This window comes from Hyperolius riggenbachi, chromosome 5, assembly GCF_040937935.1.
Source record: "Hyperolius riggenbachi isolate aHypRig1 chromosome 5, aHypRig1.pri, whole genome shotgun sequence".
In the NCBI taxonomy this organism is placed as follows: domain Eukaryota; kingdom Metazoa; phylum Chordata; class Amphibia; order Anura; family Hyperoliidae; genus Hyperolius; species Hyperolius riggenbachi.
This window is the reverse complement of record NC_090650.1, coordinates 435182552-435197134: the sequence shown is the minus strand read 5'-3', so window position 1 is coordinate 435197134 and position 14583 is coordinate 435182552. Positions and strand designations below refer to the sequence as shown.

The 14583-nt window shown below is 44.2% G+C and overlaps 1 long non-coding RNA gene across 1 annotated transcript in view; it reads left to right on the top strand.

The window, feature by feature from the left end:
- Positions 1–12195, top strand: part of LOC137519231 (uncharacterized) — a 124680-nt gene extending 112485 nt beyond the window's left edge. The window contains exon 2 of the long non-coding RNA XR_011020987.1: positions 12017–12195. This is a non-coding gene — a long non-coding RNA (uncharacterized lncRNA). The remainder of the gene's footprint in view (positions 1–12016) is intronic.
- Positions 12196–14583: the final 2388 nt, after the last annotated feature.

The following is a 14583-nucleotide window of genomic DNA, read 5'->3' as shown; positions in this document are numbered from 1 at the left end:
AGCCCCCTTAAAGAGAACCCAAGGTGGGTATTTTAAATCTTAAGAGATCACAGAGGCATGTCCTGTGCATAATGACATGCCTCTGGGTCTCACTATGGCCGCCTCTAGTCCCCCCCCCCCCCCTGTGGTCTGCCGTGCCGTGACCCAGAAAGTACCTCCCAGGTCGCGGCTTAGCTTTTGATTGGAGGAAGCTCACAGCAGCGAGGACAGAGGTGGGGGGGGGAGCGCTGATAGACTGACAGTCTGCAGGTAAATACAGGGCTAGCGACAATCTGCTAGCCTAGCGCTTTTTTCAGGGAAGCACAGCAGACCCTGGGAGGAACTAGAGGCGGCCATAGCGAGACCCAAAGGCATGTCATTATGCACAGGATTTCAAATACCCGCCTCAGGTTTTCTTTAAATGCGGATGTAGAATTTGCAATAACTACTTCCTATGGCAATGCATTCCACATCTTAATCACTCTTATTGTAAAGAACCCTTTCCTAAATAAATGTTTCAAACGTTTTTCCTCTATGTGCAGATCATGTCCTCTAGTCCTTTGTGAAAGCCTAGGGACAAAAAAGCTCATCCGCCAAGCTTTTATATTGCCCTCTGATGTATTTATACATGTTAACTAGTAGACCTAAGCCCATTTAAAAACGGGCTCTAGGTCTGTCTCTCACCGTCGCCACAGCGCATGTCAGTGCGCATGCACACGCACCCATCTGCCTGTGTGCACGCCCGCCCGGCTAACTGGCCCCGTCCTCCTGTCCCAATGGCTGTTCATGCTGTGCACATGCGCAGTACCAAAAAAGCACGGACCCAAGGACACAGGGACAGTTAGGTTTTATTAGATAGGATTAGATCCCCTCTAAGGCGTCTTTTCTCTAGACTAAATAAACCCAGTTTATCTAACCTTTCTTGGTAAGTGAGACCTTCCATCCCTCGTATCAATTTTGTTGCTCCTCTCTGCACCTGCTCTAAATTTGCAATATCTTTCTTGTAATGTGGTGCCCCGAACTAAATATTATATTCCAGATGTGGCCTTACTAGAGAGTTACAGGGGCAATATTATGCTAGCATCTCGAGTTTTATTTCCCTTTTAATGTATCCCAAAATTTGATTAGCTTTAGCTACAGCGGCTTGGCATTGAATACAATGATTTAACTTGTTGTCGATGAGTACTCCTAAGTCCTTCTCCAAGTTGAATGTCCCCATCTGTATCCCATTTATTTTGTATAGTGCTAGACCACTGGTACGACCAAAAGGCATGACTTTACATTTTTCAACATTGAATTTCATCTGCCATGTATGTGCCAATATAGCCATCCTATCCAGATCCTGTTGCAATATGACACTATCTTACTGAGAGTTGATGATTCTGCACAATTTTGTATCATCTGCAAAAATAGCAACATCGATCACTACTGCATCTACTAGGTCATTAATAAATAAATTGAAGAGCACTGGACCCAGAACAGACCCCTGTGGGACCCCACTGCTAACAGTCTCCCATTTTGAGTATGATCCATTGACCACAACTCTTTGTTTTCTGTCCATTAGCCAGTTCCCTATCCATGCACACAAACTCTTCCCCAGTCCTTGCATCCTCAACTTTTGCACCAGACTTCTGTGGGGAACAGTGTCGAAAGGCCTTTGCAAAGTACAAGTATATCACATCTACAGCGTTACCAATACCTTATAGTTAAAGTGGTCACTGCGCTCCTCCAAAAGTATGTATATATTCTCCTAAACAGCACGTAGGTGGATCGCTATGCACTATAGGGGGTATCAGCACCCTGTGAACATGTAGATTTGTTGTGCAGAGTGCTAACACCTACTATTGCACCAAATTATATTATTGAACGTCAACAACAAAACAAAAAGAAAATCTGTATTTAGAAGGGCTCAGGAACCTATTGTTCATATAGTTCAAATAACACTTCCACTCACTCAGGATTAGGAGTATTCAACAGTTGAATAAGTATATGCAAGTACGCTCACCAACAGTGATGGCTGATTAAATAACAGATCAGCATATCAGGCACAACGTGATAGTAAAAACAATTCTTGAAACCTCTTGTTGTACACCGAACATTTCTTCTAACTATACCTCAATGGAACATGGAAACAAAAGGGTACATAGCGTAATTCTGCTTCCACTGGTACATATCCACCACCACACCTGTCATCAGTGTATGGCCTTGACCCCAGTGCTGTCACACAACTCCACCCAGGTGAAAAACACGCTCACCAGATAGGATGGCCGACCCTTTAAAGACCAGCTTAACGCGCTTAGTGACAATCCTCTCCGTTCTGTGTCTTGAAATTAAATCCCTTAAAAGACTTAAAACAAGGCTTGCATGGCGTAATACTGCTTTAATTCAATAAAAATACATAGTAATACACTCACATTTCCTTAAAAGTTAAGCGCATATCAGTAAGAAATAGGACGTCCCCACATATAGCATCTAGTGACTGTGAGCTGCGGTTGCTACTAGTTACGCTCCAATCTATAGTCCTGTCTTGTACCTGTCTGAAAGCTTGCTATCGCTAAGGCAGCACAGTGCGAACTAAGGCAGCGCAACATCGCACTGCGCTGCCATTGTGTTTTATTTGTAGCAATATCGGAAGCCCAGAGCTGCAGTTGCTCTGGGCAGCCTGTGTAGCCTCTCCCATTATCCAGCTCTTAGCCTTGTTGCGCTGCCGCTGGGTGGTCAGAAAGTATGACCCACTCCCAAGCATTACACCTAGTTTGTGAGCTTTGCAGTCTTTGGCATCAATAATTTGCATTTAAATAAATAAAAAAACATTAGTTGTGGCTCCACCCCTTTTCTGTCCATGGCATAGAGGACTCTGGGTGAAAGAAGCGGCAAAGCCTGCTCTGGGGCTAGGTGTAGAAAAACCTTTTTTTAACATGAATTAAGGCTCCAGGGGACCTGAACAAAGGATGCCTTTATCTTATTAATATTTTTTGAGGCTGTGTATCTTGGTGCGGGAATATTATGCAGAAGTACCAGTGAGGGAATACGACTGAGCCTGAGATGTTCTTTTCTAAGAAACGTGTGTATTCTCCAAGTTTCTTGCCTATATTGATGGCTGTAATGCCGGTTTTCTGTGTCCTTTTTAGCAGAACGTAACAGAGATGTGGAGTATGCCATCAGATCCCCCATAAATATTTTATAATCAGAGGTTTGGGATTGCGAGAAGCTGGTTTGTTTTTTTCATCGTCAGTACAGCGCGAGTGAAGAGACGCAGAAGGACAGTGGAGTTCTGGCTTCCAGCTCTATAAGTCTGCCAGAGACAGCGATGTGCTGAGTGTTCTTTGCAGTAGACAGATGATCAGGATAGTGGCGAGAAATGTTTGCAAGAGGGGCTCTTTGAAGCTGTTCTCTTGCTGTGTGTGCTGTCACTAAACATTTCATGACAACTAGGTTTGGGGACAATACGCAGGAAATGTTTATGGAACATTGCAACTTTAAAGGTTCCCATCAACGTACAATATTTAGCGTGTGATGATAATTTTTTTATAAAATCAAATTGAAAGAAAAGAAGATATTGAATCAATCCACACCACTTAAGACTCTAACTTGTGATAGTATCTAAACGAGTTAGTAGCCTATCTATGAAAAATCCGGCATGTGGAATGATCATTTCTTTAAAGAGAAACCGTAACCAAAAATTAACCATTTCAGCCCGCAGGGATTTTTTACCTTATGCATCAGAGCAATTTTCACCTCCCATTCATTCGCTATTAACTTTTATCACTAACTTATCACAATTTATTGATCTATATCTTGTTTTTTCTGCCACTAATTAGGCTTTCTTTGGGTGGTACATTTTGCTAAGAATTATTTTTTTATAAATGCATTTTAACAGGATTAATAAGAAAAAAAAATGGAAAAAAAATCATTTCTCAGTTTTCGTCCCTTACAGCTTTAAAATAATCCACGCTACCATAATTAAAACCTATGTATTTTATTTGCCCGTTTGTCTCGGTTATGACACCATTTAAATTTTGGCCTTATCACAATGTATGGCGCCAATATTTTATTTGGAAATAAAGGTGCATTTTTTTCTGTTTTGCGTCCAGCACTATTTACAAGCTTATAATTTATAAAATGTTCGTAGTATACCCCCTTCAAATGCATATTTAAAAAGTTCAGACCCTTAGGTAACTATTTATGTCTTTATTTTTTTTTATTGTATTTTTTTTTCCATTAAAAATTTTATTTGGGTAATATTTTGGTGTGGGAAATAAACAGTTAATTTTTAATGTTATTATATGTGTAAATTGTAATGTAAAAAATATGTAGACGTGGTTTTACTATTTGGCCACTAGATGGCCACCATGAATTTTTTTTTCTCCTTGTGCTTCTTGCTAAGCGGAAGCACAAGAATGACGCTGAAAATTTTACGTGCAGAAAGACTGAAGCCTCTTGTAAGAGCGCTTCGGTTTTTCTGCTGGGGACACGGATCGGTGATCGGGAACCATGTTCCCGTTCACTGATCCCAGGGCTACCGGGGGACAGCCCGGAGACGTGCCGAAGCGTGGCACCCCAGCAGAGCAGCCGCCCGGACGTGAAATGGTTAAACTTCATCTCAATCAGTTACTGATACCCCCTTTCCCATGAGAAATATTTTCCTTTTCACAAACAGGGGGCACTGTATGGCTGAAATTGTGGTGAAACCCCTCCCACAGTGTGATGTCAGGACCATGGTGCTGACATCACACTGTGGGAGCCTTGGTGCATTGTGGGAATTAACAGCTGTTTCCACCTGCCCTAAAAAGCAATCAGCATCTCTTTCCAGTGACATCATCTGCCAGCAGTGAAGATGTCACCATGTGATAAATGTCAGAATGTAAATCAGGGAGAGGAAAGGTTTTACAATGGGCAAACACTGACTACATCAATTATACATAATTATTGTAAAAATGAAGCACTTTTTTATGACATTATTTTCACTGGAGTTCCTCTTTAACGAAACAATCAATAATGTGATTGTTCAGGGTCAATCGAGCCCATCAGTATCTGTGTCCATGTAATACGAACAGAATATGATCCGTGACCTTGCCCCGACTTAGTTCTCCTTCTACCTCTCCAATCGCTCCTTCATGACTCCCTTCAACATCTCCTCCTCAAGCCCTGCCCCCCCCCCCCCCTCTCAGTTGAGGTCCCCCAGGGCTCTGTTCTGGGCCCCCTTCTGTTCTCAAAATACACTTCCTCCATTGGCAAATTAATCTCCTTGCTGGGCTTCAAATACCACCTTTAGGCCGACAACACTCAAATTTACCTCCATACCCCTGATCTCTCCTCCACCACCACGGACAAGGTCTCCTCATGTCTTTCAACAATTTCCTCCTGGATCTCAGCTAGGTTCCTGAAGCTTAACCTAGACAAAATGGAGCTTCTGATCTTTCCACCCCATGCTGAAGCACCCCTCCCAGATTTCCATCTCAAAATCCATAACACAACCCTGTGCCCTACCTCCCAGGCCCATTGCCTGAGCGTCACCCTGGACTCTGCCCTTTCCTTCATACCCCACATCCCTCCCTCCCCTTCAACCGCATTCTCCATCTTCAATCAGTTATGAACGTGGCTGCCAGATTCATCTATTCTTCTGAGGATTTCTGAAGAGCCACCCCCTCCCTCTGAAACCACCTTCCACCACCCATCAGACCTGCAACCCCCCCCCCCCCCAACATATTCAAGCAAGGCCTCAAACCCACCTCTTCAAGAAGGCTTAACCTCCCCCTACCACAATTCTACAGCCCTACCTAGTGCGTCCATCTCCCCTCCCCTTAGATTGTAAACCTTTAGTAGTGTCCTCCCTTGCTTAGTGTATTCTGCATGATTATGTGCTCCTTTCCTATGACAGCCTCATACGTGTATTACTGGACCTACCTAACCAGCCCAAATCACATTATCATGTATCTTGTACCCTCTCCCTTCTCTAGTGTATTCTACATGATTGTGTGCTCCTCTCCTATGACTGCCTCGTACTTGTATTACTGGGCCTACCTAACCAGCCCAAATCACATGATCATGTATCTTGTACCCTCTCCCTTCTCTAGTGTATTCTACATGATTGTGTGCTCCTCTCCTATGACTGCCTCGTACTTGTATTACTGGATCTACCTAACCAGCCCAAATCACATGATCATGTATCTTGTACCCTCTCCCTTCCCTAGTGTATTCTACATGATTGTTAGCTCCTTTCCTATGACAGCCTCATACTTGTAATTACTGGGCCTACCTAACAAGCCCAAATCATGTGATCATGTATTTTGTACCCTCTCCCTTCCCTAGTCCCTTCTACATGATCGTGTGCTCCTTTCCTATGACAGCCTCGTACTTGTATTACTGGACCTACCTAACCAGCCCTAATCACATGATCATGTATCTTGTACCCTCTCCCTTCCCTAGTGTATTATACATGATCGTGTGCTCCTTTCCTATGACAGCCTCGTACTTGTATTACTGGACCTACCTAACCAGCCCAAATCACATGATCACGTAGCTTGTACCCTCTCCCTTCCCTAGTGTATTATACATGATTGTGTGCTCCTTTCCTATGACCTCATCGTACTTGTATTACTGGACCTACCTAACCAGCCCAAATCACACGATCATGTATCTTGTACCCTCCCCCTTCTCTAGTGTATTCTACATGATTGTGTGCTCCTTTCCTATAACAGCCTCGTACTTGTATTACTGTATTACTGGGCCTACCTAACCAGCCCCAATCACATGATCATGTATCTTGTACCCTCTTCCTTCCCTAGTGTATTCTACATGGATGATTGTGTGCGCCTTTCCTATGACAGCCTCGTGCTTGTATTACTGGGCCTACCTAACCAGCCCCAATCACATGATCATGTTGTATTTTGTTCCTTGTTACGTTATGTCTGTCATCCTTTATGCCAATGTATGTATTTATTGCCCAAAGATGCCTAATATGTTGGCACTTAATAAATAATAATAATAGAATAATCTGATCGAAATAACGATTGTTCATTAAAATGGTACCATTAATGGGCATCCCACGTCTGCTTCTTGTAGCTCTATGTGCTTGATAACATGTGTGTTACATGTGTGTGTATCTGAGTGAATCAGTGTAGCGTGTGCGTCTGTGTGAGTGTGTGTATCTAAATACATCTGTGGTGTGTGTGTGTCTCAGTGCATTTGTGTGTGTGTGTGTATCTGAGTGAATACCTATGTAGTGTGTGTGTGTGTGTGTGTGTGTGTGTGTGTGTGTGTGTGTGTGTGTGTGTGTGTGTGTGTGTGTGTGTGTCTCAGTGCATCTGTGTGTGTGTGTGTATCTGAGTGAATACCTGTGTGTGTGTGTGTGTGTGTGTGTGCTGTGTGTGTGTGTGTGGTGTGCTCTGTGTGTGTGGTGTGCTCTGTGTGTGTGGTGTGCTGTGTGTGTGGTGTGCTGTGTGTGTGTGTTTGTGTGTGTGGTGTGCTCTGTGTGTGTGGTGTACTGTGTGTGTGTGTGTGTGTGTGTGTGTGTGTATCTGAGTGATTTCCTATGTAGTGTGTGTGTGTGCACGTCTCTGTGCCTGTGTGTGTGTGTGTATCTGAGTGAATTCCTATGTAGTGTGTGTGTGTGTGTGTGTGTGTGTGTGTGTGTGTGTGTGTGTGTGTGTGTGTGTGTGTGTGTGTGTGTGTGTGTGTGTGTGTGTGTGTGTGTGTGTGTGTGTGTGTGTGTGTGCGCGTCTCTGTTCATCTGTTTGTGTGTATCCGAGTGAATCCCTGTGTATTGGGTGCGTGTTTAGGTGGGGGAAGGGGGGGGGGGGGTGTTGCGTGTGTATTCAGTGTGCATACAGTCAACTCTTCTACCATCAAGTCTAATTAGCTGGTTACTTCTTAAACACTTCTGGGAAGGAAAATCTTATTTTTTAATCATCTAACTTTTGGGTCTTGTTACTTAGAGCTAAAGAGGCAATCAAGAGAGAGACGAGGCGGTAATTATGCAAAAGGGAAAGTAATTTTGTTTGGTCATGTTTATTTATAAAGATATTTTGGTACTTGGAAATTAGGAAATGGGATTATTTAAAGGGGAACGATAAAAGAAACCCACCCCCCCACCCCGCTGCAGAAATTTGTGTTATCACTGGGATGTTCCTTTGGGATGTTCTCTTTTATAAGACGAAATTCTCATTTTTTTACTGACTGTTCCTTTTATTTCTTAAATACAGATTTGTAAAGTGTCGCCCACTGGGCCAGGAGCAGAAAAAAAAGTGCACCGATAGCTAGTGGACGAAAATGGCGCCGCCAAAGACGCTAATGCATTTATTGTTATTACGGCGCCCAATGCAAAAAAACGGTGTCCAATAAATATTGTTAACATTAGAACATTAAAGAGGAGCTGTTAGGTATAAGGTCTCAGAGAAAATAAACACATATATCAGTAGCTAAAGATTGGCTGTACTTACATTACATATGCATTTCACTGTCCACGTTTGGATTTCACAGAATTTGTATATAGTATATGCAGAGATAGATGCTCCTGACAGCTCATGGCAGGCTCCATGTTTTTCTGTCAAATGTGTCGTCATGTCCTGCCTGCTTCCTGATCACAGATAAGCTCCTACTTGAACAACACAGTGTGCAGTGAATATTAATGAGCCATGTGGCTAGGAACAATAGCTGACTCCTGCAGTTTACTCTGCCCGGAGATTTATCAGTGCTACGCGCTGGACTGATTACAAGCTGCTGTAACGTCTCATTAGCAGCCGAGGGGAGGGCCTCAGAATGCTTTGCAGTTTAGTATGCGGCTTGCGTCCTTATGGGTCTATAACAGCTTTGCTGATAAGCACACATCATAGGTAACTGAGATTTTTATCTTCACTAATGGCTTTCTGGCTTCCTTCTAAACTGTTTAACACAGGAGAATAGAGGTTTAAATTAGCTTCTGCAGCCTGACAGTTACTCTTTAACATTTTTTAAATATGTTATCGTTTTAGAAGCTTGCAACATTATAGTTTTTGTCATATTTTGTTTGTATGTACAGATTTTACGTTACCAAAGTTATTATTGTTTCTATGTGTGTAAGGGTGTTTCTGCGGGGAAGTTTTTAGGGTTAGGCATCACCTGGGTGGCGGTTAGGGTTAGGAAAAACTGGGGAGGCAGTTAGGGTTAGACAACACCAGGGGGTGGTTAGGGTTAGGCACCACCAGGGGAGGGTTCTGTGTGAGAGTAGCTTTTCGTTATTATCTCCCGTCTATTATAAAATGAAATTTGGCGTTGTAACGATCGGTGTAACACAGAGAGGGTCTGATTACCGGTGAACTGCAGTATCACCGAGAATACAGAATATACCCGATTATTGATGATCTGCAGTATCACCGATAATCAGATATATCTACTAACCTGTGGACACCTGAGATAACAAGTGAGTGTTAAGTGCAACAGCAATACTTTGAGTACTGCACAGAAGTATGTTCCTTCCGTTGGCCTAGACTCTCCCGGGGGAGGAGCTAGGCTGAGAGTAGGAAGGACAGAGTGTGAGTGACACCAGAGAAAGGGTGTCACTAACAGGTCTGGGAACTGCCTCTAACAGTAAGGCCAGTTCTCGAGGTCGGGCAAGCCAGGTCGTTAACACACAGACAGATAAGGTACAGATTCAAGAGGCAAATACAGAGTCCAGGAACGAGCAGAGTTTGGCAACGGAGTATCAGAATAGCAAGATACAGAATCAGGAGGCAAATACAGAGTCCAGGAACGAGCAGAGTTTGGCAACAGGATATCAGAAATAGCAAGGTACAGAATCAGAGTTCAGGAGGATTAGTCAGGCAAGCAGAAGGTCATAACAAATAATACAGTTCAATATTCCTAACGCTAAGGTGTTAGCTCCGTGATCATCAACACCTTTGGAAACTATGCTAGAACACAGATACTGACAAGGTCTGAGTGCTACCACGTAGTGATCACAATGCCAGACACCAGAGAAATGACCAGCACCCAGTATATATACATCAGCGCTTCCAGCACCTCCCCTAAGTGCTGGACCAATGAAAAATGGTGGAAATGTCAGCTGAGCAGCTTGGTCAGCTGACCTTCTTCTGACTGTCATATAAACTCTGCCTCTCAGCGCGCGCGCGCGTCATTCTGAACCTGTGTGGACTGTCAGTCCCAGCCATACCAGTCACGCTTTGCAATGTCTCTGCTGGCCTGCACGCGGGGTGAGACGCACCGCTATCTGCACATGCGGTGGCCTCCCCGCGCCTGGTCAGACTGTCAGTAGCAGGCCTGTGCGGGCAAACCGCCGCGTCAGATGCGGCGGTTTCTCCGCGTTCCGCTATGCCAGCCGCGGAAACAGCCACCTCATCCTGTGTCCATGCGGCGGCTTTTCCGCGTTTCTTCACAGTCGTTAACCAATTTCGTTAACAATGTTTATCGTTACTGAGATTTCGTTATCCACTGGCGCCATTTCGTTATCCAGCCGGGCCCTTTTTTCCTGGCGCCCTTTTTTCATGCACCCACCGACTCCCTGTAGATCAGGCGGAGAAGCAGGAAATTTGGTCACCTGCGGCTAGTGGACGATTTGGGCACGCCATAAGCGAAAATGCAAATATCGTTAATACAGCATGTATAAATATAAATGATTTAGTCAGTGTTTGCCCATTGTAAAGTCTATAAAATCCCTGATTTACATTCTAAAATGTATTACATGGTGACATTTTTACTGTGGGCAGGTGATGTAGCTGCTCCTTGTTTTTTTTTGGCAGTTGGAAACAGCTGTAAACAGCTATTTCCCACAATGCAGCAAGGTTCACAGACAGGAAACCGCCTGGAGTACGTACTTTTCTTGTGGGAGGGGTTTCTTCATACAGCGTCCCCTGATGGTCTGTTTGTGAAAAGGAATAGATTTCTCATGTAAAAGGGGGTATCAGCTACTGATTGGGATAAAGTTCAATTCTTGGTCAGAGTTTCTCTTTAAGTGTGAAAGGTGCTATAGGAAAACATGGGCATTACTTTGAAAATCAGTTGACCTTTCAGTTATAACTAAGAGCAACCGATTAAGTGTAAACGGGCCCTTAGGGTTGGGAGGGAGGCCATTAGAGTTAAAAAGTTAAACATCAAGAAAGGGTGTTTGTGTGTGTGTGTGTGTGGGGGGGGGGTAGGGTTTGGCATCAGGAAGGTTGTTTGTGTGGGTGGGGGAAGGCGGTTAGGTATCATGAATGGTGTTTGTGTGGAGGGGACGGTTAGGGTTAGTCGTCAGGGGAGAGGGTTCTGTGTTGGAGGAGGGTTAGGTTGAGTTGTAGTCGGTAAGATTTTCTGCTTTTTAATTGTCGTTATTAACAATTTTCATTCAGCAATATGATTACAATAATATACACCATCCACACTTCGAAAACAAAGTTATTGTTAATGGTAACAATATTTTTATTACCAAAACCCCGCCCCTGTTCTCCTCGCGCCCGTTTCATACACACGGAATTCTGCCCAGCATGTCACAATGTTACCACTTATCACCCTGAATGCTATATTAGAGTTTGTCTCGTTCACTTGTTAGTTTACTTCGGCTCGAAAGCCGCAGTTACAGTTTGTGTCTCTGTGTGACGTCCGGATTTTCCACTCGATATTCTAATTTACAGCGGGTGGAACTCCCGGAGGGGGCTATCGAGAGGTATAAGATGTGGACGGACAGCTCAGTGCAGTGGGCTCCACCAGTACCGGTAAGTGAAATATAATTTTCGGCTGGTTTGACCCTCATACGCAGGAAGCGTTTAATCATTTGATGCTGCTGACAATCCATTCCATAGCCTGTGTTTAACGTTGCGGGTATAAAACTCCTCTGTCATTATGTAATCATCTTTTTTTCCTTAAGATAATTGTTGGGGGCATCGTTGTACATTACCATTCCATTTCCTCCGCTCGCATCCACCGCACATTTGCATAAACTAAATAAAAGTCATGTTTGTTTATTGCCTCGGTCACCACTAATTTGCTGTTTTGAGGCTTTTATGATTAAAGTAGTTTAACAGGAAATAAAACAAAGTTTTTTTTTATTTTCTTTTTATCCTAGGGCAGCAGCTTTATACCATGTCACAGTGACAGCTTGACAAGACCATATTCCTGTACAAATGCTGACAAGCTTTGCTCCCGGCTCTGGAAACAACGCTGTTGCCTCTACTTAAGAGAGTCTTTGTCAGAGCGAGAGGGAAGGCAAGGACCATAAACGTTTTATTAAATTCTAATACTCTATATGGAAAGCTTACCGCCCGCTCTTTGCCTGTACAAGAGGAAACGCTATCGCCTATCCGTCCTGGCCTAGTGATGTTCTACCTGTTTGGAAGCACTGCTTGTCTTGTTATTTAACTAGAAACAGAGACAACGAGCACAATTCACTAAGCTCATCTCCTGTCTTTGTCATCACCATGGTGATCAAGCATTTAGTATTCACTAAGCAATTTACCTTAGGCAAACCATAAAATAAGGATTTTCTCCTTAAGTTAAGGAGTGATTTCTAAAGTTAAAGAGGAACTTCAGCCTAAACAAACATACTGTCATTAAGTTACATTAGTTATGTTAATTAAAATAGATAGGTAATATAATCTCTTACCCACCCGGTTTTAAAAGAACAGGCAAATGTTTGTGATTTCATGAGGGCAGCCATCTTTTTGGTTGAAAGGAGGTGACAGGGAGCATGAGACACAGTTCCAACTGTTCTGTGTCTTGATCCCCCCTCCCAGCTGCATGCGCTAGGCTTCAAATCTCAAGTTCAAATTTAAAAAAAAAAAAAGAATTTGCACCAAAACAGCAGAATGAGAACAACAACATCAGAAATCCCATCATGCTTTGCAGAGCATCAGGGGAAAAATGCCCGTGCAGTTTTCTTCTGTGCAGCTAAAAATGAGGCTTGGGTAAAAAAAGAACAAAGTTCTGATGCTGTGAAACTGTTAAAGAAACACCAAGTCTTTCAGTGCTGCTGAGTAGATTTTTAGTCTGGAGGTTCAATTTAAGGGACAGAAGGGGAGAGGCCAAGGAATTTGGAGGCAGCTGTAGCACTGATGTATAGGGTATTGCATGCAAAGTCCTGGCAATGGATGAAGTTTATGTAAGCCACAAAGCTCTTCAGTGGAGCAAAGTCAGCAGCAGATATGTGCACTCTGGGTGCTCAAGCATCGGGGGGATGCTTGAGCACCCAGAGTGCACATACCTGCTGCTGACTTTGCTCCTTTGTGTGGCTCATGACACCGACCCTTCCCTGAGACTTCTCCCTTATTAAGGGTGTGAAGTCTGTGGGGTGGAGTGGACTGGAGTGGTGCAGTAGACTTGCAGTAAGTAACTTACACTCACTGGTTGTCGACAGATGCAGGGACTCAGGCGGCACAGACGCCAACAAGTAGTACGTTCCTTGAAGATTGCAGTCTCCACGGCAGTGGCGTAGCTAAGGAGTTGTGGGCCCCGATGCAAGTTTTACAATGCCCCCCCCCAAGAACTCTATATGTAACAATTGATACGGCGCACTAAAACCTACCAATGGCAACTACAGTGTCAGAGGTGCAAGAAGGGGATGGGGAGCAGTTTGTTACTGATTACCCCCAAGCACTCTATACATAGCAATCCCTGCCAATGGCAACTACAGTGTCAGAGGTGCAAGAAGGGGATGGGGAGCAGCGTGTTACTGATTACCCCCAAGCACTCTATACATAGCAATCCCTGCCAATGGCAACTACAGTGTCAGAGGTGCAAGAAGGGGATGGGGAGCAGCTTGTTACTGATTACCCCCAAGCACTCTATACATAGCAATCCCTGCCAATGGCAACCACAGTGTCAGAGGTGCAAGAAGGGGATGGGAAGCAGCTTGTTACTGATTACCCCCAAGCACTCTATACATAGCAATCCCTGCCAATGGCAACTACAGTGTCAGAGGTGCAAGAAGGGGATGGGGAGCAGCGTGTTACTGATTACCCCCAAGCACTCTATACATAGCAATCCCTGCCAATGGCAACTACAGTGTCAGAGGTACAAGAAGGGGATGGGGAGCAGCTTGTTACTGATTACCCCCAAGCACTCTATACATAGCAATCCCTGCCAATGGCAACCACAGTGTCAGAGGGGCAAGAAGGGGATGGGGAGCAGCTTGTTACTGATTACCCCCAAGCACTCTATACATAGCAATCCCTGCCAATGGCAACTACAGTGTCAGAGGTGCAAGAAGGGGATGGGGAGCAGCTTGTTACTGATTACCCCCAAGCACTCTATACATAGCAATCCCTGCCAATGGCAACCACAGTGTCAGAGGGGCAAGAAGGGGATGGGGAGCAGTTTGTTACTGATTACCCCCAAGCACTCTATACATAGCAATCCCTGCCAATGGCAACCACAGTGTCAGAGGGGCAAGAAGGGGATGGGGAGCAGCTTGTTACTGATTACCCCCAAGCACTCTATACATAGCAATCCCTGCCAATGGCAACTACAGTGTCAGAGGTGCAAGAAGGGGATGGGGAGCAGTTTGTTAATGATTACTACTATTCAAAGTATCTATAGAAGTGATTATATGAGCACAGGACCAATAGAAAGCTAATACTGCAGTTGAGGGAGGGCCCTTCGGGGCCCTTATGGCCCAAGGGCCCCAATGCGGTCGCA